This window comes from Eubalaena glacialis, chromosome 16 (genome assembly GCF_028564815.1).
Source record: "Eubalaena glacialis isolate mEubGla1 chromosome 16, mEubGla1.1.hap2.+ XY, whole genome shotgun sequence".
Taxonomy (NCBI): domain Eukaryota; kingdom Metazoa; phylum Chordata; class Mammalia; order Artiodactyla; family Balaenidae; genus Eubalaena; species Eubalaena glacialis.
This window is the reverse complement of record NC_083731.1, coordinates 66350276-66374458: the sequence shown is the minus strand read 5'-3', so window position 1 is coordinate 66374458 and position 24183 is coordinate 66350276. Positions and strand designations below refer to the sequence as shown.

Genomic DNA, 24183 nt, shown 5'->3' with positions numbered 1-24183 from the left:
AGTAGGTAGCTCTGGGCCGATGTCCATGAAATAAGATTGGAGTGATGAATAATATACTTACATGAGGAAGAAAAAATATGCCTTTCAAGTTACTGTAAGGATTACAGAGAGAATTAGTACACGTTAGGAATTTCAGGTAGAGGCTCTGTGTTGCACCCCTTTTCTTTTTGAATAGTCCATTGTTTAACAGTGGCATTTAAAAAGGATCACAGAAAGAGGATTTTTTTTTTCTCACAGAATCATATGCTCAAAACTGACGGTTTTTAAAGCATATAAAGGCAAATGGCAGAAAAATTTTATTACATTTATTACATGTTATTGTGCCATCTGCTGGGGCAGAGGATACAGGGAGACCTGCGCTGTAACACTCACTTCCCCTAGTAAGCTGATTATTATAATCCCTTTGCCCTACCACTCAGAGCTTCACACCCATGCTCCAGCCTCCCTTACTTCCCCGAAGAGCACTGCTACAGCTGAGCTGGAGGAATTGTTCACTCAGTCATCAGAGGGTAGACATCTCATTCTCCACAAAATGTTATGTAAGTGATCAACCCTGGACTATGAACCGGTTAGAAATTTTAATTTTTATATTTTAGAAACCAGAATTGTGCCAAAATGGAGCAGAAAGTGTGCTTTAGTAATGAGACAGCAGAAACAGATGAGAGAGAAATATTTGAAATTGGACATTGTGAATTAGGAAAAATCAGAAATCAAAATTTAAATACAGTATTTATAGTCTTTTTTTTTAAAGATTATTTTTTTGATGTGGACCATTTTTAAAGTCTTCATTGAATTTGTTACAATACTGCTTCTGTTTTATGTCTTGGTTTTTTGGCCGCGAGGCATGTGGGATCTTAGCTCCCCGACCAGGGATCGAACCTGCAACCCCTGCACTGGAAGGCGAAGTCTTAACCACTGGACCGCCAGGGAAGTCCCTCTAGTCTGTTTTGAATATGGCACCATGGAGACACAAAGATAAATGGTACCGTTCCTGTCCTGAGGGAATGGAGTGGTCAGGATAGACAAGGTTATGCGACCGTAGTAAATCCCCATATCTCAGTGGATTGGTAGTATTTGTTTCTTGATTATGCTGCACTTCAAGTACAGGTGAGCAAGAGGCTCTGCTCACCTTTGTCCCTCAAGGGCCCAAGCTGATGAAGCCTCCATTTCCCTGTGTGCTTCCCCTACAGCAAGGTGAAGAGAGAGTAGCAGTATCTTGTATTGGGTAATTAAATGCTTTCCCAGGAAATGGTGCACGCTATTATTGTTCATATTTTATTGGCCAGAACAAATCACATGGCTATCCCCAACTTTAAAGGGAGTGGGAAATACAATTCTACAATGTTCCCAGAAGGAAGAAGAGAACAGGAACATTTGTAAATACTTCTAATGACTACCCCCAAAAATGCACTGTAGATTGAAGAAGAAACACCCATGAAAAATTAAGACATACATATAAATGCAAAGCAACAGTAGAAACCCAGTCCAGTTAAAAATTTATTAAGGGGCTACTATATGCCAGGTTCTGTGCTAGGCATGAAGACTACAAAGATGTCCAAAGCAGCCATGAAAAAACTCTGAGTTAGGGACACAGAGAACTTAGGAAAAAAATGAGATAGGAACTATGTAAAGCAATGAGGCCAGAAGTGTAAGACATGATGGAAGTCGGAGGGCTTTGTGTACCATATCAAGTAGCTTGGGCTTTTGAAGGGTTATGAGCAGAGAACGGACCTGATTAGATTTTTGTTTTAAATAAATCATGAGAGATCTCATGGAAGGCAGATTTCAGGGAGGCGGGACCAGAGGCAGAGCAACTAGTTAGAGGTGACTGCTTCAGTCCAAATGACCCATGATGAGAGTCCTAAGCTAGAGCACTGAGTAGAGATGGGGAGAACAGAATAGGCATGTGGAATTCTTAGGAAATAAAAAACCAGGACTTTGTTAGTGACTGAATCTAGATGGAGAATGACAAGTGAGAGATGAGTTTCATATTTCTAGCCTGGGTCTCTAGTTAAGGGGAGAGAGACCAAGATGGCAGAGTAAGAGGACATGGAGCTCACCTCCCACCCATGAACATATTTCTAGCATGGGTGAATGTGTTGATAGTGATGTGACCACAAAGACAAAATCTGTGGTATTTCAGAGGACAGGGAGCCCTAATGTGATCAATCAAGAGTTTTAAAGACTATAGATTTAAACCTGGTGAGCTCAGGGACTTTGTCTTGTTCAATGCTGTATTCCCAGTGCCTTGAATGGTGCCTAGCACATTAATAGGGATTCAGTGAATATTTGATAAGTGAATAGGTTTGATGGAGGAGTTAAGATTTTCAGAGATTAAGAGAAATAAGTATGATGGTGGTTGGTGGAGGATTGGGTGCAGGGACATTTAGGGCAAGTAAACCACAGCAAGGCAGTGGTTGTGGTTAAGTGTGTGGGAGGGGAGGACAGGAGGGAGAGCGGGAGAAGGAGAAGTGGAGGAAGGAGGGCGAGAGAGAGAGAGAAAAAGAGAGAGGGGAAAGCTATGTTAGGGGACTAATACAGTTGCTGCTCAGTGTCAAAGGAAGTGGGAAGATCAGAATTAGGAGAGGAGAAACACTCTGAAAGAGCTTCTCTTGATGCTTTGGGATTTCTCATAGCTAACTGACCAACCCCAGGTGTGGCAGCCAAGGTTGGAAAGATTCTTGGGACGAGGCTACCAGACTAAGCTAGTCAGTTCAGCCCCTGCCACTGGCAGCTGCTGGCACAAACCAGTGCTGGCTTTGCCTATTTGTAATTCAAAAAGGATGCGGTGATGCCTGTCCTTCAATGCCTACAGATCATTAGCAATGCCATAAGCCATAGCATCTGGGAAAAAGAAAGGAGAACCACTCAGGAGACGTGAGAGTCTAGCTCTGTCAGCCACTAATGTTGAAACCCTGGACTACTCTCTTACCTCCATGTCTACTTCACAGGATAGTTTTTGGACAACCTGGATGGGCTAAGTGCTCTTAAAAGGTAAATAAGTGTACAAGGTAAGGGAATGGCAAATGCTATTAATAATAATAAATTAGTATTAAATAGAAAGAGGCTATCTCAACCCTTGCACCTTAATATTAAAAGTGTTCGCTCTTCTTCCTCCCTACTTTATCACTATCCTACAGAACACCTCTGACTACAGAACACCGTCGACTCTTGCAGGACTCAACCGTCTTTTTTCCCCTCTCATCCATGCATAACTTACTGCCAAGGCTTATCAGTTCGACTTCCACAATATCTCTAGCAATTGTCCCCTTTCTTTCAATTTACTGCCATCCACTTGACTTGGTCCCTCGGTATGTTTCAAAGAGACCACTGTCAGAAAGAACTACCTGGTCCTCCTGCCTCCCGCACCTCACTTCCATGGTATTATGGAAGCGATGGGAATCTTGTAAGGAAGCGACTGTGGCATTTTAGGATCTCTGCTAGCCCAGCAGAGGCTGTAAGTGCGCGGACGTCTCCGGTTCTGAATGCATTACAGTGCAGGGCTCTGAGCAACGTGCGCATTCGTTGACTCACCTAACTCACCTAGGCAGGGAGACCTTTGACAGTCAGTCTCCCCCCCGCCCCGCCCCCCGGCACGCAGTGAGGACGACCGCGACGAGGCGGCAGCCAGCCCCACGAAGGGGACAGCCGTGCCTCCCTTACCGTCTCAACTCCCCAAGAGAGCTGCTCACCGGAAGCACCGCCGCAGTGGGGACCCGAGGGGCTCACAGGGAACAGGAGACGACGCCACCGCTCGGTCTCCGGCACCTGAACGCCGACCTGGAGCGCTCCAGGGGTACCGCCAAGGGCCAGGCGGGACGCACTCCGGCACCGAGGGACGCACGCCGCCGCCGTGGCCCCAGCCAAACCCCACCGCGGGGAGCGCTTCTCGCGAGACGCGCTGAGGCGGCGAAGCGAGAGTGGCAGAGGACGCCGGCCCGCCCAGGCCCTGAGGCTGGGGTCGGGAGACCGGGGGTCGGGCCGGACGCCGCACCCCTGCCTTCCGACACCACCGACCGGCGCGGAGGAGAGGCGAGGGGCGCCGGGCAGAACGAGAAGGGCGGCCCAGTTCGCCATGAACGTCTGTCCATCGTCTGGCGCGGCCTAGGCCCGGCCCGGGCGAGCCGGACGTCACCACATCCATCGATCGACCTCAAAGTAAACTTTTAAAACTACTTTTTTTTTTAATAGTGAAAAGTAAATATTGAAAAGGAATCAGAATAGTTATCCACCCCCATTAATGAGTTTCTTAAAACACATGTATCTCAAATACCATGCTACTTTATTTTTCTGAAGAATGTGTTTTTCTTTCCCCCATGTGGTCTTGCTGTGTTAAATTTTTAAAGAAAATTACCTGAAATTTTCTTTGAAGTTGCATTTTGTGGCTAAGAAATTTGAAACGAACCCTCAATGGACCACTGTAGACCATAGTATGTTGGAGAATGTACTCTCTCTAGTCTACTTAATAGGATCAGAACAAATTCTAAGTGGATGATATTCTCAATTCTAATGTATTTTCAAGGGTAGTTTTTGCCTCCATTCAGAATACCTTTCTTCAGAAAGTATTTTCGCAAGGCAAAGCTTGTCAAATTAGTTTTCTCTATTTTACCAAGTTTATATTTTGCAAAATTTAGTTCTCAATTTTCCCCTAGTCTGGTACAGGAAAGATAGGAGCTGTATTTAAAAAAAAAAAAAAGAAAACTTCTTTCTACAATGTGAGATATTCCAAAGTGCAGTTATAGAATTTCAAAATTAAATCTTGCACATCATTTGAGCTGTCACCATTTTTTTTTTATATTTGGAAACTTAAAAATATTTATTAATTCATTTATAATAACAAAAATCAACCTATTATGTGTCAGCATAAATCACGTTTTTAACAGAAAATATCTATATTTTCGAAAACAAGAGAAAATATGTGAGAAGAGTGGCATTGTTTTACATTAAGTTCTTTTTACATAAATTTACATCACATTTTTTTATTCAAACAGAAAGTCACAAAAATTATAATCATCCTCATCAGTTCACTCAGTCCCATGTAATTAATTTTTTTTTCATCTTGATCTTTTGTTAGCACTTTTATGAATTCATCAGTTTTCCATTAGAGTTCTGAAAAGGCTTATTCATTCAGTTCAGCAGTATAGCCAGTTACTAGAAACCTGTACTTGTCAGAGTCTTTTCCATGAATTCCTTGAAGATGAAACCCTTTTATAGGAACATTTTTGCAAAAGCATCAGAGTACACCCAGAACTGTCTGTAAATGACAAAAGACTTAAAAATGACCGCGGTTAAAGATTTGATGAAAGTTCATGATAATGCAATTGACAAGGAAATTTAGTTATTTCTGAGATATACATTTTAAAGTAATAACTAGAATTATGACTTATAACATTATACCAGAACATATAAGATTTTTAGGAATTCCATGTAATGTCTGAAACATTTATATTAACATATTTCCATACAAATAACCCAAAGAAAGTTTAGTATTAGTTTTTTAAAAAAATTTTTGAATTTTATTTAATTTATTTTTTTATACAGCAGGTTCTTATTAGTCATCAATTTTATACACATCAGTGTATACATGTCAATCCCAATCTCCCAATTCAGCACACCACCATCCCCACCCCACTGCGGCTTTCCCCCCTTGGTGTACATACATCTGTTCTCTACATCTGTGTCTCAACTTCTGCCCTAAAAACTGGTTCATCTGTACCATTTTTCTAGGTTCCACATACATGCTTTAATATACGATATATGTTTTTCTCTTTCTGACTTACTTCACTCTGTATGACAGTCTCTAGATCCATCCACGTCTCAACAAATGACTCAATTTCGTTCCTTTTTATGGCTGCATAATATTCCATTGTATATATGTACCACTTCTTCTTTATCCATTTGTCTGTCAATGGGCATTTAGGTTGCTTCCATGACCTGGCTGTTGTAAATAGTGCCGCAAAGAACATTGGGGTGTATGTGTCTTTTTGATTTATGGTTTTCTCTGGGTGTATGCCCAGTAGTGGGATTGCTGGATCATATGGTAATTCCATTTTTACTTTTTTAAGGAACCTCCCTACTGTTCTCCATAGTGGCTGTATCAATTTACATTCTCACCAACAGTGCAAGAGGGTTCCCTTTTCTCCACACCGTCTCCAGCATTTGTTGTTTGTAGATTTTCTGATGATGCCCATTCTAACTGGTGTGAGGTGATACCTCATTGTAGTTTTGATTTGCATTTCTCTAATAATTAGTGATGCCGAGCAGCTTTTCATGTGCTTCTTGGCCATCTTTATGTCTTCTTTGAAGAAATGTCTATTTAGGTCTTCTGCCCATTTTTGGATTGGGTTGTTTGTTTCTTTAATATTGAGCTGCATGAGCTGTTTATATATATTGGAGATTAATCCTTTGTCCGTTGATTCGTTTGCAAATATTTTCTCCCTATCTGAGGGTTGTCTTTTCGTCTTGTTTATGGTTTCCTTTGCTGTGAGAAAGCTTTGAAGTTTCATTAGGTCCCATTTGTTTATTTTTGTTTTTATTTCCATTACTCTAGGAGTTGGATCAAAAAAGATCTTGCTGTGATTTATGTCAAAGAGTGTTCTTCCTATGTTTTCCTCTAAGGGTTTTATAGTGTCCGGTCTTACATTTAGGTCTCGAATCCATTTTGAATTTATTTTTGTGTATGGTGTTAGAGAGTGTTCTAATTTCATACTTTTACATGTAGCTGTCCAGTTTTCCCAGCACCACTTATTGAAGAGACTGTCTTTTCTCCATTGTATATCCTTGCCTTCTTTGTCATAGATTAGTTGACCATAGGTGCGTGGTTTTATCTCTGGGCTTTCTATCTTGTTCCATTGATCTATGTTTCTGTTTTTGTGCCAGTACCATATTGTCTTGATTACTGCAGCTTTCTGGTATAGTCTGAAGTCAGGGGGCCTGATTCCTCCAGCTCCGTTTTTTCCCCTCAGGACTGCTTTGGCTATTCGGGGTCTTTTGTGTCTCCATACAAATTTTAAGATTTTTTGTTCTAGTTCTGTAAAAAATGCCATTGGTAATTTGATAGGGATTTCATTGAATCTGTACATTGCTTTGGGTAGTATAGTCATTTTCACATTATTGATTCTTCCAATCCAAGAACATGGTATATCTCTCCGTCTGTTGGTATCATCTTTAATTTCTTTCATCAGTGTCTTATAGTTTTCCGCATACAGGTCTTTTGTCTCCCTAGGTAGGTTTATTCCTAGGTATTTTATTCATTTTGTTGCAATGGTAAATGGGAGTGTTTCCATAATTTCTCTTTCAGATTTTTCATCATTAGTGTATAGGAATGCAAGAGATTTCTGTGCATTAATTTTGTATCCTGCAACTTTACCAAATTCATTGATTAGCTCTAGTAGTTTTCTGGTGGCATCTTTAAGATTCTCTATGTATAGTATCATGTGATCTGCAAACAGTGACAGTTTTTCTTTTCCAATTTCTATTCCTTTTATTTCTTTTTCTTCTCTGATTGCCATGGCTAGGACTTCCAAAACTATGTTGAATAATAGTGGTGAGAGTGGACATCCTTATCTTGTTCCTGATCTTAGAGGAAGTGCTTTCAGCTTTTCACCAGTGAATATGATGTTTGCTGTGGGTTTGTCGTATATGGCCTTTATTATGTTGAGGTAGGTTCCCTCTATGCCCACTTTCTGGGGAGTTTTTATCATAAATGGATGTTGAATTTTGTCAAAAGCTTTTTCTGCATCTATTGGGATGATCATATGATTTTTATTCTTCAATTTGTTAATATGGTGTATCACATTGACTGATTTGCGTATATTGAAGAACCCTTGCATCCCTGTGATAAATCCCACTTGATCATGGTGTATGATCCTTTTAATGTGCTGTTGGATTCTGTTTGCTAGTATTTTGTTGAGGATTTTTGCATCTATATTCATCAGTGATATTGGTCTGTAATTTTCTTTTTTTGTAGTGTCTTTGTCTGGTTTTGGTATCAGGGTGATGGTGGCCTCATAGAATGAGTTTGGGAGTGTTCCTTCCTCTGCAGTTTTTTGGAAGAGTTTGAGAAAGATGGGTGTTAGGTCTTCTCTAAATGTTTGATAGAATTCACCTATGAAGGCATCTGGTCCTGGACTTCCGTTTGTTGGAAGATATTTAATCACAGTTTCAACTTCATTACTTGTGATTGGTCTGTTCATATTTTCTATTTCTTCCTGGTTCAGTCTTGGAAGGTTATACCTTTGTAAGAATTTGTCCATTTCTTCCAGGTTCCATTTTATTGACATAGAGTTTCTTGTAGTAGTGTCTCAGGATGCTTTGTATTTCTGCGGTGTCTGTTTTAGCTTCTCCTTTTTCATTTCTAATTTTATTGATTTGAGTCCTCTCCCTCTTTTTCTTGATGAGTCTGGCTAATGGTTTATCAATTTTGTTTATCTTCTCAAAGAACCAGCTTTTAGTTTTATTGATCTTTGCTATTGTTTTCTTTGTTTCTATTTCACTTGTTTCTTCTTTGATCTTTATAATTTCTTTCCTTCTGCTAACTTGGGTTTTGTATGTTCTTTCTCTAGTTCCTTTAGGTGTAAGGTTAGATTGTTTATTTGAGATTTTTCTTGTTTCTTGAGGTAGACTTGTATAGCTATAAACTTCCGTCTTAGAACTGCTTTTGCTGCATTCCATAGGTTTTGGATTGTTGTGTTTTCATTGTCATTTGTCTCTAGGTGTTTTTTGATTTCCTCTTTGATTTCTTCAGTGATCTCTTGGTTATTTAGTAACGTATTGTTTAGCCTCCATGTGTTTGTGTTTTTTACGTTTTTTTCCCTGTAATTCATTTCTAAACTCATAGCGTTGTGGTCAGAAAAGATGCTTGATATGTTTTCAGTTTTCTTAAGTTTACTGAGGCTTGATTTGTGACCCTAGATGTGATCTATCCTGGAGAATGTTCCGTGCGCACTTGAGAAGAAAGTGTAATCTGCTGTTTTTGGATGGAATGTCCTATAAATATCAATTAAATCTATCTGGTCTATTGTGTCATTTAAAGCTTCTGCTTCCTTATTTATTTTCATTTTGCATGATCTGTCCGTTGGTGTAAGTGAGGTGTTCATGTCCCCAACTATTATTGTGTTACTGTCGATTTCCTCTTTTATAGCTCTTAGCAGTTGCCTTATGTATTGCGGTGCTCCTATGTTGGGTGCATATATATTTATAATTGTTATACCTTCTTCTTGGATTGATCCCTTGATCATTATGTAGTGTCCTTCCTTGTCTCTTGTAACATTCTTTATTTTAAAGTCTATTTTATCTGATATGAGTATTGCTTTCTTTTGATTTCCATTTGCATGGAATATCTTTTTCCATCCCCTCACTTTCAGTCTGTATGTGTCCCTAGGTCTGAAGTGGGTCTCTTGTAGACAACATATATATGGGTCTTGTTTTTGTATCCATTCAGTGAGCCTGTGTCTTTTGGTTGGAGCATTTAATCCATTCATGTTTAAGGTAATCATCAATATGTATGTTCCTGTGACCATTTTCTTAATCGTTTTGGGTTTGTTTTTGTAGGTCCTTTTCTTCTCTTGTGTTTCCCAGTTAGAGAAGTTCCTTTAGCATTTGCTGTAGAGCTGCTTTGGTGGTGCTGAATTCTCTTAGCTTTTGCTTGTCTGTAGAGCTTTTGATTTTTCCATCAAATCTGAATGAGATCATTGCCAGGTAGAGTAATCTTGGTTGTAGGTTCTTTCCTTTCATCACTTTAAGTATATCATGCCACTCCCTTCTGGCTTGTAGAGTTTCTGCTGAGAAATCAGCTGTTAACCATATGGGAGTTCCCTTGTATGTTATTTGTCATTTTTCCCTTGCTGCTTTCAGTAATTTTTCTTTGTCTTTAATTTTTGCCAATTTGATTACTACGTGTCTCGGCGTGTTTCTCCTTGGGTTTATCCTGTATGGGACTCTCTGCGCTTCCTGGACTTGGGTGGCTATTTCCTTTTCCATGTTAGGGAAGTTTTCGATTATAATGTCTTCAAATATTTTCTCTGGTCCTTCCTCTCTCTCTTCTCCTTCTGGGACCCCTATAATGCGAATGTTGTTGCGTTTAATGTTGTCCCAGAGGTAGGTCTCTCAGGCTGTCTTCATTTCTTTTCATTCTTTTTTCTTTATTCTGTTCTGCAGCAGTGAATTCCACCATTCTGTCTTCCAGGTCACTTACCCGTTCTTCTGCCTCAGTTATTCTGCTATTGATTCCTTCTAGTGTAGTTTTCATTTCAGTTATTGTATTGTTCATCTCTGTTTGTTTGTTCTTTAATTCTTCTATGTCTTTGTTAAACATTTCTTGCATCTTCTCGATCTTTGCCTCCATTCTTTTTCCGAGGTCCTGGATCATCTTCAGTATCATTATTCTGAATTCTTTTTCTGGAAGTTTGCCTATCTCCACTTCATGTAGTTGTTTTTCTGGGGTTTTATCTTGTTCCTTCATCTGGTACATAGCCCTCTGCCTTTTCATCTTGTCTATCTTTCTGTGAATGTGGTTTTTGTTCCACAGGCTGCAGGATTGTAGTTCTTCTTGCTTCTGCTGTCTGCCCTCTGGTGGATGAGGCTATCTAAGAGGCTTGTGTAAGTTTCATGATGGGAGGGACTGGCGGTGGGTAGAGCTGACTGTTGCTCTGGTGGGCAGAGCTCAGTAAAACTTTAATCCGCTTGACTGTTGATGGGTGGGGCTGGGTTCCCTCCCTGTTGGTTGTTTGGCCTGAGGCAACCCAACACTGGAGCCTACCTGGGTTCTTTGGTGGGGCTAATGGCGGACTCTGGGAGGGCTCCCACCAAGGAGTACTTCCCAGAACTTCTGCTGCCAGTGTCCTTGTCCCCACAGTGAGCCACAGCCACCCCCCGCCTCTGCAGGAGAACCTCTAACACTAGGAGGTAAGTCTGGTTCAGTCTCCCCTGAGGTCACTGCTCCTTCCCCTGGGTCCCGATGCACACACTACTTTGTGTGTGCCCTCCAAGAGTGGAGTCTCTGTTTTCCCCAGTCCTGTCGAAGTCCTGCAGTCAAATCCCACTAGGCTTCAAAGTCTGATTCTCTAGGAATTCTTCCTCCCCTTGCCGCACCCCCAGGTTGGGAAGCCTGACGTGGGGCTCAGAACCTTCACTCCAGTGGGTGGACTTCTGTGGTATAAGTGTTCTCCAGTCTGTGAGTCACCCACCCAGCAGTTATGGGATTTGATTTTCCTGTGATTGCACCCCTCCTACCGTCTCATTGTGGCTTCTCCTTTGTCTTTGGATGTGGGGTATTTTTTTGGTGAGTTCCAGTGTCTTCCTGTCAATGGTTGTCCAGCAGCTAGTGGTGATTCTGGTGTTCTCACAAGAGGGAGTGAGAGCACGTCCTTCTACTCCACCATCTTGGTTCCTCTACCGAGCTGTCACCATTTAATTTGTTCAGTTCCTTTCTTTATGGGGACAAATTTTAGTGTCTTGCTGTTTTTAATACCTTGTTACCAATAATCCCCATTTTCTGAAGGTCTGGAAAACTGGAGCTTTTTGATCTTTCATTCATTGAAAATGTGGATAAGAAATTTTCCAAAACTATTTTGGAAAAATATGGCCCAAATTTAGAAGGCTCATTTATAAAGAGTTCAATACCATTATAGGGGACTTAGATTCATTTACAAATTATTTCTTCAAAGGCTCAAATATCTCTAATCCTACTTATGGCAGCCAGCAAAGAGAAAAACACATACTGCTTTGTATTCAAAATCAGGTTTTTTGCACAAAAAATGTGTAGTTCAGTTATTCTAACTATGTATATGTTACAATATTTATAAGTTTTTATAGCTACTGCTACTATTTGGCAACTTGAGTGCAAAGATAAATTATGTTGCACCACACCTAATGCCAAGCACATTTCTACTCCATAAATTTCTTTAGAAAGAACATGGTTTTACCATGGCACTATGCTCCATCAAAATTTGTATTTATATTGTTATGCAAGGATAACTTTAGTTTGAACTTTTTAAACACTGAATTTACAGTAGCACTGATTCATTTAACTGAGTTTATAATGACATCTCGCTCTAGGAATGTCAAATGTTTTACTTTCAACAGGATGAAATTCCAAATACTTTACTTTGGTACCATGACATTTAAAAAATTGAATCATTATTGAAAAATAATTGTTTTCCAATATGCAGTGTCTGATTACACTGATGTAAAAGTGACATCATTTAATTGTTTGAAATGTTTTTCTGCATTGGAGCCAGTGTATTAACAGCTACACTTTTGTATGTGCACAAGAAAAATGGAATAAAGTTAATGTTATAAATTAATTAATATTTAGAATAAGATGAATTTAGAGGAACAGTTATTTGATCTAAATGCAAAGTCTTGCTTTGCTGCATGCTTTCCAAACTGTATGTGTTAGGTCATTGTCTTCAGGCACGATCTTTGGAAGCTGATATTGATGCTTCAGCATATTTGTGTCTTCTGAATTTTGTGGAATCAGTGGTATTATATGGTCCCCCATGGTAGGTGGTCAGTGTTGATAAACATTTTGAAATTTATAGGTTTGTCATTAACTTTCTCATGAATGGAGTATTTGTTGATTAAACAGTCCCTTTCATTTTTTGAGCCCATTAATGTCAAAATATTTGTTGCCAATTTTAAAAGTGTTACCAAATAAATACAGAATAGTTGTAGATTTATGCAGCATACCACTGTAGCAAGAGCAGTTATATTACTTTCTATTTTCTATGGGACAGAGGACTACTCAGTCTTTATTTTCCATAAATATTTCACATACACCTAGACTTGTTTTCCACTGACTGCACAAATGGTGGCTTGCTGATAGCAAGCATCTCTCAAATTAAGACAGCGGTCGCCCCACAACTGGCTAGTATCCCAAGGGGCCAGCAGAGGCAGCAACACCAAATCTTCTTTCTCCATTTCCCAGATGGGAAGGAGCTGTTCCTAGCTGCTAGTTTCCTAACACACTTTCTTTGTTAAGTGAACACCCCATAAGCTGTCCTGAAAAGAGAGGTGTTGTGTTGCAGATTGAGTTATCCAGAAGCAGCTGCTGAGAGGAAGTTTGGGGTTCAAGATGTTTATTTGGGAACAACACCCACGAAAAGAAGAGGGAAAAGCAAGACTGGGCAGAGGGAGCTGTCCAACTTCAATGCAGGCTTGACGAAGCCTTGGCTAACCTGGCTGGGAGTTCTGGAGTGAGTGTGGCCCATCAGAGAGGTCCCATATAGGGCCCAAGTGGCTGGATCTTTATACGCACACCTCACCTGGTCACCAAGTATGGGCTGTCCTGGAAGGGGCATGACATTTGGTGGGGCCACTCTCTGAAGCTGAGGCACACCCTGAAGAATCTGACAGCTAGAGGCTGTCTTGCTCACTGCACTGCCCACAGCTAGGCAGCACATCCTTCTTTGAAGAGCCATCTGGGCATCACTTTGTCCATCACGTGTTGTGGCTGAATAAGATTGGAAAAAGTGAGATAGGTTATCGCAGCATCCTTGGATTTAACCAGAGTGAGAACACACTATCTATGTCTCATTTACTACTAGACAAGTCCATGGTAGGAAGTAAAAGCACCAAATGGTGATTGCCAGAGGCTGTGGCCTGCTGAGATGGAGATTGGTGTGCAGGAGTTTGTTAGGGAGTGCTCTTGGGACCATAGGCTTGGAAAAGACAGGAGGATTGGGCAGAAGGAGAAGCTGGCTTATGAGGCAGCCTCAACATGGGCCAACCCCATAGGGAGCTCTGAAGTTGGGTGAGGGGGCTGGACATTTATACTTCCACATAAAGCAGTCATTGGGCGTGGGTACCCTGGGAAGGGGGTGTGGCCTCATGGGGCTTTCTGCCAGAAGCCCCTCCTGGCATTTGGGGAATAGTCTTTCAGTTCTGATGGGAGCTCTGAGAGTCACATCACAGCATTGCGCTGGAAGTCTACTGAGCCCATCCTGGCTAACTTTAATGCAAATAATAATAATAGTGCTAGTAATAATAATAATACTTTGTTTAAAAAATCCAGAACCGATGCTGAAAAAGACAAACGTGACACACAGATATAAACTAAGACTGTCTCTAAGCAAATTAAAAAACAAAAGTCACCCTATGTCTAATGAAGTTAAGGAATGATTTCTAGGAAGAAAGAACAACTTACATTTAACCGCCTTGAAGGTAAGCTGCTGATCCAGAAATCTTTTGAGCTGACTTACTTGAATTTTCACTCAAGTGCAAAAGGATTTAAGTTGATTCTTTAATCCATTTTGTTTAGAGTGTAGTACGGCAGTACTTTTTTATTTTGCAGTGTCTTCTTTCATTTTCAGCAGTCCCTATTTAATCGTTGTGTCTGCTGCCCCGTCCTGATCACTCAGCAGACCCCACTGCCATCCAGGGTCATCTGGCTACAGGTTCCAGCGTGCCCAGTGCCTGATGATTTGGCCCCCACTCTATGCATGGCCTTGCTCTCTCTTAGGCTGTGAGCAGAGGATTTTTCACAACAATTGTAAAACATCGAAACTCATCCCCACCAATCCTTACAAAGAGCCCAGGGAGCCCAAGCTGTTTCAAATGAGATGCTTCTGCCGAAAGAGCACGGGGAGAGTGACCCTGGCTACCAGAGGGAGGCTGGTGCATTTCATTTCATTATGAACTCAAACCAGGGTCTAGAGGAGGTTAAGATACCTTCATTTAGCTCTCAATCATTGTCATGCCTGGCACACGGTGCTCTAGAATTGTGAGGGAGGAAGACAGAGCAGAGGAGCTCTGGATGTGACACCAGGAGGCTGCCTTCAGTTCCTTTCAGCCCCTGATGTTCTGGTTCTCCGTGGATCAGGTCTTAACTCATCTTATTCCCACTGCCTAGAAAAGTGTCGGGTTCACAGTGCATGCTCAGAAGTGTGTGCTTTTGTTTTTTGGGTTCGCCCCGGATGTAACTTGTGGAAAGAAAGAATAAAATAGGTGTGGAACAAAGTTAAGGAATTATAAAAATTTTCTATCTCATGCTGCACGTGTCTCTACCCCCCACCACCCAAAGCACAATACCCTGCTTCTGACATTGTATCTTTCAATCCAGTGAAAAGTCCTTAAATCTCCCAACATCATATATCTACCCTAAGGAGATACTCTATTTGGACATGTTTCAACATAGCCTCACCCTCGGCCCAAACTTTGTGTCCAGGAGAATAGAGTCCTGTGATTAGTCAGACCTAAATATTGCTTTTTCACCATTTTCTCTTCTTATTATCCTACTAGATATATGTTAAACCTTTTCTTCTAGTCTTTGTTTCTTACTCCCTCCTGCAGATTGTATATTCCTTTCTATTTGTGCTGTATTTTGTGTAATTTCCTCAAATGTATTTGGAGTTAACTAATTTTGTCTTGAGCTGGTTCTTATCTTCTATAACCTATTCAGTGAATTTAAAATTTTTAATGAATAATTTCGTGGTTATAAAATCATTTATTAAGATGTAGAAGTGAGGGTTCAGAGAGCTTGGAGCTGGGAGAGTGGTGCACCTGGAGAAGGCATGGGAACTCTGCTCCCATTCCCCGTGCCTTGCCCTATGCATCCCTTTCATCTGGCTGTTCCTGAGTTATATCATTTAATGATCAACTGCGGATCTACCGTGTGGATGAAAGGCTCTTGGTGCTCCAGCCAGGCATCAGGGCTGTGCCTCTGAGGTGGGAGAGCCAACTTCAGGACACTGGTCCACAAGAGACCTCCCAGCTCCACGTAATACCAAACGGCGAAAATCTCTCACAGATCTCCATCTCAACATCAAGACCCAGCTTCACTCAACGACCAGCAAGCTACAGTGCTGGACACCCTATGCCAAACAACTAGCAAGAGAGGAACACAGCCCCATCCATTAACAGAGAGGCTGCCTAAAATCATAATAAGGCCACAGACACCCCAAAACACACCACCAGACGTGGACGAACCCACCAGAAAGACAACATCCAGCCTCATCCACCAGAACACAGGCACTAGTTCCCTCCACCAGGAAACCTACACAACCCACTGAACCAACCTTAACCACTGGGGACAGATACCAAAAACAACGGGAACTACGAACCTGCAGCCTGTGAAAAGGAGACCCCAAACACAGTAAGATAAGCAAAATGAGAAGACAGAAAAACACACAGCAGATGAAGGAGCAGGGTCAAAACACACCAGACCTAACAAATGAAGAGGAAATAGGTAGTCTACCTGAAAAAGAATTCAGAATAATGATAGTAAGGATGATCCAAAGTCTTGGAAATAGAATAGACAAAATGCAAGAAACATTTAACAAGGACATAGAAGAACTAAAGAGGAACCAAGAAACGATGACAAGCACAATAAATGAAATTAAAAATACTCTAGATGGGATCAATAGCAGAATAACTGAGGCAGAAGAACGGATAAGTGACCTGGAAGATAAAATGGTGGAAATAACTACTGCAGACCAGAATAAAGAAAAAAGAATGAAAAGAACTGAGGACAGTCTCAGAGACCTCTGGGACAACATTAAACGCACCAACATTCGAATTATAGGGGTCCCAGAAGAAGAAGAGAAAAAGAAAGGGACTGAGAAAATATTTGAAGAGATTATAGTTGAAAACTTCCCTAATATGGGAAAGGAAATAGTTAATCAAGTCCTGGAAGCACAGAGAGTCCCATACAGGATAAATCCAAGGAGAAACACACCAAGACACATATTACTCAAACTATCAAAAATTAAATATAAAGAAAACATATTAAAAGCAGCAAGGGAAAAACAACAGATAACACACAAGGGCATCCCCATAAGGTTAACAGCTGATCTTTCAGCAGAAACGCTGCAAGCCAGAAGGGAGTGGCAGGATATACTTAAAGTGATGAAGGAGAAAAACCTACAACCAAGATTACTCTACCCAGCAAGGATCTCATTCAGATTCGATGGAGAAATTAAAACCTTTACAGACAAGCAAAAGCTGAGAGAGTTCAGCACCACCAAACCAGCTTTACAACAAATGCTAAAGGAACTTCTCTAGGCAAGAAACACAAGAGAAGGAAAACACCTACAATAACAAACCCAAAACATTTAAGAAAATGGGAATAGGAACATACATATCGATAATTACCTTAAATGTAAATGGATTAAATGCTCCCACCAAAAGACACAGACTGGCTGAATGGATACAAAAACAAGACCCATATATATGCTGTCTACAAGAGACCCACTTCAGACCTAGGGACACATACAGACTGAAAGTGAGGGGATGGAAAAAGATATTCCATGCAAATGGAAATCAAAAGAAAGCTGGAGTAGCAATTCTCATATCAGACAAAATAGACTTTAAAATAAAGACAATTACAAGAGACAAAGACGGACACTATATAATGATCAAGGGATCGATCCAAGAGGAAGGTATAACAATTGTAAATATTTATGCACCCAACATAGGAGCACCTCAATACATAAGGCAAATACTAACAGCCATAAAAGGGGAAATCGACAGTAACACAATCATAGTAGGGGACTTTAACACCCCACTTTCACCAATGGACAGATCATCCAAAATGAAAATAAATAAGGAAACACAAGCTTTAAATGATACATTAAACAAGATGGACTTAATTGATATTTATAGGACATTCCACCCAAAAACAACAGAATACACATTTTTCTCAAGTGCTCATGGAACATTCTCCAGGATAGATCATATCTTGGGTCACAAATCAAGCCTTGGTAAATTTTAAAAAATTGAAATCGTATCAAGTATCTTTTCCGACCACAACGCTATGAGACTAGATATCAATTACAGGAAAAGATCTGTAAAAAATACAAACACATGGAGGCTACACAATACACTACTTAATAACGAAGTGATCACTGAAGAAATCAAAGGGGAAATCAAAAAATACCTAGAAACAAATGACAATGGAGACACGACGACCCAAAACCTATGGGATGCAGCAAAAGCAGTTCTAAGAGGGAAGTTTATAGCAATACAAGCCTACATCAAGAAACAGGAAACATCTCGAATAAACAACCTAACCTTGCACCTAAAGCAATTAGAGAAAGAAGAACAAAAAAACCCCAAAGCTAGCAGAAGGAAAGAAATCATAAAGATCAGATCAGAAATAAATGAAAAAGAAATGAAGGAAACAATAGCAAAAATCAATGAAACTAAAAGCTGGTTCTTTGAGAAGATAAACAAAATTGATAAACCATTAGCCAGACTCATCAAGAGAAAAAAGGAGAAGACTCAGATTAATAGAATTAGAAATGAAAAAGGAGAAGTAACCACTGACACTGCAGAAATACAAACGATCATAAGAGATTACTACAAGCAACTCTATGCTAATAAAATGGACAACCTGGAAGAAATGGACAGATTCTTAGAAATGCACAACCTGCTGAGACTGAACCAGGAAGAAATAGAAAATATGAACAGACCAATCACAAGCACTGAAATTGAAACTGTGATTAAAAATCTTCCAACACACAAAAGCCCAGGACCAGATGGCTTCACAGGCGAATTCTATCAAACATTTAGAGAAGAGCTAACACCTATCCTTCTCAAACTCTTCCAAAATATTGCAGAGGGAGGAACACTCCCCAACTCATTCTACGAGGCCACCATCACCCTGATACCAAAACCAGGCAAAGATGTCACAAAGAAAGAAAACTACAGGCCAATATCACTGATGAACATAGATGCAAAAATCCTCAACAAAATACTAGCAAACAGAATCCAACAGCACATTAAAAGGATCATACACCATGATCAAGTGGGGTTTATTCCAGGAATGCAAGGATTCTTCAATATACGCAAATCAATCAACGTGATACATCATATTAACAAATTGAAGGAGAAAAACCATATGATCATCTCAATAGATGCAGAGAAAGCTTTCGACAAAATTCAACACCCATTTATGATAAAAGTCCTGCAGAAAGTAGGCATAGAGGGAACTTTCCTCAACATAATAAAGGCCGTATATGACAAACCCACAGCCAACATTGTCCTCAATGGTGAAAAACTGAAACCATTTCCACTAAGATCAGGAACAAGACAAGGTTGCCCACTCTCACCACTATTATTCAACATAGTTTTGGAAGTGTTAGCCACAGCAATCAGAGATGAAAAAGAAATAAAAGGAATCCAAATCGGAAAAGAAGAAGTAAAGCTGTCACTGTTTGCAGATGACATGATACTATACATAGAGAATCCAAAAGATGCTACCAGAAAACTACTAGAGCTAATCAATGAATTTGGTAAAGTAGCAGGATACAAAATTAATGCACAGAAATCTCTTGCATTCCTGTATACTAATGATGAAAAATCTGAAAGTGAAATTAAGAAAACACTCCCGTTTACCATTGCAACAAAAAGAATAAAATACCTAGGGATAAACCTACCTAAGGAGACAAAAGACCTGTATGCAGAAAATTATAGGACACTGATGAAAGAAATTAAAGATGATACAAATAGATGGAGAGATATACCATGTTCTTGGATTGGAAGAATAAACATTGTGAAAATGACTCTGCTACCCAAAGCACTCTACAGATTCAATGCAATCCCTATCAAACTACCACTGGCATTTTTCACAGAACTAGAACAAAAAATTTTACAATTTGTATGGAAACACAAAAGACCCCGAATAGCCAAAGCAATCTTGAGAACGAAAAATGGAGCTGGAGGAATCAGGCTCCCTGACTTCAGACTATATTACAAAGCTACAGTAATCAAGACAGTTTGGTACTGGCACAAAAACAGAAATATAGATCAATGGAACAGGATAGAAAGCCCAGAGATAAGCCCACGCACATATGGTCACCTTATCTTTGATAAAGGAGGCAAGCATATACAGTGGAGAAAAGACAGCCTCTTCAATAAGTGGTGCTGGGAAAATTGGACAGGTACATGTAAAAGTATGAAATTAGAACACTCCCTAACACCATACACAAAAATAAACTCAAAATGGATTAAAGACCTAAGTGTAAGGCCAGACACTATCAAACTCTTAGAGGAAAACATAGGCAGAACACTGTATGACATAAGTCACAGCAAGATCCTTTTTGACCCAGGTCCTAGAGAAATGGAAATAAAAACACAAATAAACAAATGGGACCTAATGAAACTTAAAAGCTTTTGCACAGCAAAGGAAACCATAAACAAGACCAAAAGACAACCCTCAGAATGGGAGAAAATATTTGCAAATGAAGCAACGGACAAAGGATTAATCTCCAAGATTTACAAGCAGCTCATGCAGCTCAATAACAAAAAAACAAACAACCCAATCCAAAAATGGGCAGAAGACCTAAATAGACATTTCTCCAAAGAAGAGATACAGATTGCCAACAGACACATGAAAGAATGCTCAACATCATTAATCATTAGAGAAATGCAAATCAAAACTACAATGAGGTATCATCTCACACCGGTCAGAATGGCCATCATCAAAAAATCTAGAAACAATAAATGCTGGAGAGGGTGTGGAGAAAAGGGAACACTCTTGCACTGTTGGTGGGAATGTAAATTGATACAGCCACTATGGAGAACAGTATGGAGGTTCCTTAAAAAACTAAAAATAGAACTACCATATGACCCAGCAATCCCACTAGTGGGCATATACCCTGAGAAAACCATAATTCAGAAAGAGTCATGTACCAAAATATTCATTGCAGCTCTGTTTACAATAGCCAGGACATGGAAGCAACCTAGGTGTCCATCATCGGATGAATGGATAAAGAAGATGTGGCACATATATACAATGGAATATTACTCAGCCATAAAAAGAAATGAAATGGAGGTGTTTGTAATGAGGTGGATGGAGTTAGAGTCTGTCATACAGAGTGAAGTAAGTCAGAAAGAGAAAAACAAATACAGTATGCTAACACATATATATGGAATCTAAGGGAAAAAAAAAAAAAAAAAGAGGTCATGAAGAACCTAGTGGCAAGATGGGAATAAAGACACAGACCTACTAGAGAATGGACTTGAGGATATGGGGAGGGGGAGGGGTGAGATGTGACAGGGTGAGAGAGTGTCATGGACATATATACACTACCAAATGTAAAATAGATAACTAGTGGGAAGCAGCCGCATAGCACAGGGAGATCAGCTCGGTGCTTTGTGACCACCTAGAGGGGTGGGATAGGGAGGGTGGGAGGGAGGGAGATGCAAGAGGGAAGAGATATGGCAACATATGTATATGTGTAACTGATTCACTTTGTTGTAAAGCAGAAGCTAGCACACCATTGTAAAGCAATTATACTTCAATAAAGATGTTTAAAAAAAAAAAAAAAAAAGATGTAGAAGTGTCCCTAAATTTTTTTATTGTGCTAAAAAGACACATAACATGAAATCTACCCTCTTAGCAAATTTTTAAGTGTACAGCACAGTACTTCTAGTTTTACGTGCAATGTTATACAGTAGATCTCTACAACTTTTTCATCTTTCATCAACTTTTTCATAGATTGAAACTCTATACCCTTTGAACAATAACTGCTCATTTCTTCCCCTGCCCCCAACCACTGGCAACCACCATTCTACTTTCTGCTTCCATGAGTTTGACTACTTTAGATACCTCATATGATTGGAATCATGCAGTATTTCCCCTTCTTGTTGACTTGCTTATTGCACTTAACATTATGTCCTCAAAGTTCATCCATGTTGTAGCACATGATGATGGGATTTCTTTCTTTTTAAAGGCCGAATAGTACTCCACTGCATGTATGTACCATATTTTCTTTATTCTTTCATTTGTCCATGGACACTTAGGTTGTTTCCACCTCTTGGCTATTGTGAATAATGCTGCTGTGAACATGGGAGTGCAGATGCTTCTTTGAGATCCCGATTTCATTTTTTTTTTTTTTTTGGATGAATATCCTGAAGTGGGATTGCTTGATCATATGATAGTTCTATTTTTAATTTTTTGAGGAACTTCCACTCTGTTTTCCATGGTGGCTGCACCAATTTACATTCCCTCCAACAGTGCAAAAGTTTCCAGTTTCTCCACATCCTCACCAATGCTTGTTATTTTTTGTTGTTTTGTTTTGTTTTTTGAGAATGGCCATCCAAACAGGTGTGAGGTGATATTGCATTGTTCTTTTGATTTGCATTTCCCTGATGATTAATGATGAGAATCTTTTCATGTACCTTTTGGGTACATGTATGTCTTCTTTGGAGAAATATCTATTCAAGTCCTTTGCCCATTAAACAAAAAAAATTTTTTTTTGCTCTGAGTTGTAGGAGTTCTTATATATTTTGGATATTAACTCCTTATCAGATATATAGTTTACAAATATTTTCTCTCATTCTGTGGATTGTTTTTTTACTCTGTTGATAGTTTCCTTTGCTGCACAAAAGCTTTTTAGTTATGTAGTCGCACTTGTCTGTTTTTCCTTTTCTTATCATGTCCAAGAAATCATTGCTAACCCCAATGTTATGAAGCTTTCCCTGTGTTTTATTCTAGGAGTTTTATAGTTTCAGCTCTTGCATTTAAATATTTCATCTATTTTGAATTTATTTTTGTGTATGGTGTAGAATAAGGGTCCAATATCATTCTTTTGTCTGTGGATATCCAGTTTTCCAGACATATTTGTTGAAGAGACTATACTTTCCCCATTGCATAGTCTTGGCACCTTTATCAAAGGTCATTTGACCATATATGTGTGGGCATACTTCTGAGCTGTTTTGTTCCATTGGTTTATATGTCTGTCTTTATGCCAGAACCATACTGCTTTAATTACTGCAGCTTTGTAATATGTTTTTTAAAATTTTATTTATATATTTTTAATTTTTTTATACAGCAGGTTCTTATTAGTTATCCATTTTATACATTTTAGTGTATGTATGTCAATCCCAATCTCCCAGTTCATCACACCACCACCCCCCGTCCCCTGGCCACTTTCCCCCCTTGGTGTCCATACGTTTGTTCTCTACATCTGTGTCTCTATTTCTGCCCTGCAAACCGGTTCATCTGTACCATTTTTCTAGGTTCCACATATATGCGTTAATATACAATATTTGTTTTTCTCTTTCTGACTTACTTCACTCTGTATGACAGTTTCTAGATCCATCCACGTCTCTACAAATGACCCAATTTCGTTCCTTTTTATGGCTGAGTAATATTCCAGTGTATATATGTATCACATCTTCTTTATCCATTCATCTGTCGATGGGCATTTAGGTTGCTTCCATGTCCTGGCTATTGTAAATAGTGCTGCAGTGAACATTGGGGTGCATGTGTCTTTTTGAATTATGGTTTTCTCAGGGTATATGGCCAGTAGTGGGATTGCTGGGTCATATGGTAATTCCATTTTTACTTTTTTAAGGAACCTCCATACTGTTCTCCATAGTGGCTGTATCAATTTACATTCCCACCAACAGTGCAAGAGTGTTCCCTTTTCTCTACACCATCTCCAGCATTTGTTGTTTGTAGATTTTCTGATGATGCCCATTCTAACTGGTGTGAGGTGATACCTCATTGTAGTTTTGATTTGCATTTCTCTAATAATTAGTGATGCCGAGCAGCTTTTCATGTGCTTCTTGGCCATCTTTATGTCTTCTTTGAAGAAATGTCTATTTAGGTCTTCTGCCCATTTTTGGATTGGGTTGTTTGTTTCTTTAATATTGAGCTGCATGAGCTGTTTATATATTTTGGAGATTAATCCTTTGTCTGCTGATTTGTTTGCAAATATTTTCTCCCATTCTGAGGGTTGTCTTTTCGTCTTGATTGTAGTTTGCTTTGCAAAAGCTTTTAAGTTTCATTAGGTCCCATTTGTTTATTTTTGTTTTTATTTCCATTACTCTAGGAGTTGGATCAAAAAAGATCTTGCTGTGATTTATGTCAAAGAGTGTTCTTCCTATGTTTTCCTCTAAGAGTTTTATAGTATCCAGTCTTACATTTAGGTCTCTAATCCATTTTGAGTTTATTTTTGTGTATAGTGTTAGGGAGTGTTCTAATTTCATTCTTTTACAGGTAGCTGTCCAGTTTTCCCAGCACCACTTATTGAAGAGGCTGTCTTTTTTCCATTGTATATTCTTGCCTCCTTCATCATACATTAGTTGACCAGAGGTGTGTGGGTTTATCTCTGGGCTTTCTATCCTGTTCCATTGACCTATATTTCTGTTTTTGTGCCAGTACCATACTGTCTTGATTACTGTAGCTTTGTAGTATAGTCTGAAGTCTGGGAGCCTGATTCCTCCAGCTCCATT

General features: G+C 39.6%; 1 long non-coding RNA gene across 10 annotated transcripts in view; it reads left to right on the top strand.

Annotated features, from left to right (window-relative positions):
• The first annotated feature begins 3691 nt into the window (after positions 1-3691).
• LOC133076138 (uncharacterized) overlaps positions 3692-24183 on the top strand; it is a 318595-nt gene continuing 298103 nt past the window's right edge. For all 10 annotated transcript variants that reach the window (XR_009697491.1, XR_009697493.1, XR_009697496.1 and 7 more), the window contains exon 1: positions 3692-4158. This is a non-coding gene — a long non-coding RNA (uncharacterized LOC133076138). The remainder of the gene's footprint in view (positions 4159-24183) is intronic.